Source organism: Haliaeetus leucocephalus, unplaced genomic scaffold, assembly GCF_000737465.1.
Source record: "Haliaeetus leucocephalus isolate CR32 unplaced genomic scaffold, Haliaeetus_leucocephalus-4.0 Scaffold301, whole genome shotgun sequence".
NCBI lineage: Eukaryota > Metazoa > Chordata > Aves > Accipitriformes > Accipitridae > Haliaeetus > Haliaeetus leucocephalus.
In genome coordinates this window covers 42,023-43,916 of record NW_010972737.1, presented here as the reverse complement: position 1 = coordinate 43,916, position 1,894 = coordinate 42,023, and the positions used below count along the sequence as shown (strand labels likewise).

General features: G+C 63.5%; 1 long non-coding RNA gene across 1 annotated transcript; it reads left to right on the top strand.

Annotated features, from left to right (window-relative positions):
* Nucleotides 1-358: 358 nt before the first annotated feature.
* Nucleotides 359-1,535, top strand: LOC104833787. The gene is made up of 3 exons (XR_774553.1): nucleotides 359-429; nucleotides 936-1,193; nucleotides 1,373-1,535. It is a non-coding gene; the product is annotated as an uncharacterized LOC104833787 (long non-coding RNA).
* Nucleotides 1,536-1,894: the final 359 nt, after the last annotated feature.

The window sequence follows — 1,894 nt, the reverse complement described above, 5'->3', positions numbered from 1 at the left end:
GACTGCGGCTGCGCCGGCGTGGGGGTGAGCGGAAACGGAAGCGGCGTCCCCTCGGGGTCAGGCAGCGGGGCAGGCTGCCTCCCGGGGCATGCCGGGAGCTGTAGTTTTCGCGGACTCGGCGGCCGGGCGGCAGCGTGGCTCTCGGGCGCGGCGTAGTCCTCGCTGCCGCCGCGGCCCCCGGAGTCCGACCAGGTCAGACTCAGGAGCGTTGCCGGTTTCGCGTGGTTTTCCGCGGGCTTCCCGCTGCGCCCGCTCCCTGACCAGCCGTGCGGACGCGCCTCCCGGGCGCATGCGCCGTCCTGCGCGTGGGGCAGCCCGGCGTTCGCTCGCCGGCTCTGACCCCTCCGGCGCATGCGCGGTCCCTGGGAGCAGCGTGGTGGCGCGCAGGGCGCGGGTCTCGGCGGCAGCGGGCGAGCGCCGGGACCGCGGGTGAGGCGAGCGATCCCCTCCGGCGGGGGCGGGGGGTGCCTCCTGCCCGCTGGCCGCCCGGGGCTGGCGGGACGGGAAGCTGCGAAGCGGCCGCCGCGGCAGGCTCCCGGTCCGCCGGAGGCGAGCCGGGCCAGGGCAGCGCCCGGCAGTTCCCCGAGAGCCGATAGAAGGGAAGAGGGGACGGAGGCGGGCACCCCCCAGGCGCGGCCAGCGGGCGCCTCCCCGAGTCGCCGGAGCTCCCCCGGCGCCTTCGCTCGGCCCGTGCGGCTGCCCCCAGCTCCAGCCCCTCCCCTGAAGCCTGTGCTGTAGCCGCAGGCAGCCCCCGAGCCCTGTCGTGAGGGCAGCAAGCTGGCCCTCCGATGTTCTCGAGTCTCCCTGAACGTGGGTGCCGTTAGCAGCGGCGCGGGGAACGAGCGGCGTCTGCGGAAGCCCCTGCGGAAGGAGGGGCTCCGGCCAGGGTCGAGCTACGGTAATAAGGGTGGCTGCTGCCTCTTTCCCTCTCCCAGAGGCCACGCTGTGAGTGCGGTTGTCCGTTCGTCCCCGGGGATGCCGTTGACTGCAGCAGCCTCAGGCTTGCGTGGGCTGTCTCTGCCTGGCCTCCCTCTCCTCGAGGCGCGGGAGCACAGAGGGACAGGCGGAGCGCTTACTGGCTGTGGACGGGAGCTGCTGAAGCTGGAGAGGCCACAGAAAGGTAAAGCTGCTGAAGAATAAAATAAAGAGGATCCAGCCAGCAGCTGCAGACAGGAGATAGCCTGCCTCTCCAGGTGAGGATGGATCCTTCTTAGTGTAGTCCTCAGCAGATCCGATCACCAGTGTGCACGGCAGGGTCTGTATGCGTAACCAAAACCACAGTACAGTCATGTAGTGTGTGTGTGCATGTGAGGCTGTGTTTCTAGGAAGCCTCATATTGTAAGAGCTGTAAGGCACCAATCTATTCTCTTAGGTGGATGACAGTCAAGTGACTGCAGCTACAGAGGAGGAAGGGAGAGGGAGAGAGAGACAGACATGTCTGAACTGTCAAATTCTCCCAGCAGCTCCAAGAGCGGGAGGTACAGTGAGTCCTGGACCCCTGGGGCTGTGTCACCCCTCTTCTGCATCCCAGTCCCTCCCTGTCCCCACCTTTTCTTTTTCTCATTGCTTTAATTTTTTTTTGTTTTTTTCTTCCTGTCCCTCTCCCTCTCTTGTTCTCCAAGTCCCCCTCTTTCTCTGTTGTTCTGCCTCTCTGTTTTCTTTTTCTCTCTGCACTTCTGACCTGTTCCATCCCTCTTTTTTTTAATCCTCTGTCTCTGCCCTGCAGCCCATCACTACTTTGTCTTTCTCCATCTATCCGTCTGTCTTATGCCAATCTTGTTAATTCCTCCCTGTCTGCCCTTTAGCCCTTCACAATTCCCGCCGCTTTCAGCTGTCTGATGCTGTGTCTCTATTTTTAAATTCCTTTCTCTGCTCTGTATTCTAGATACACTTT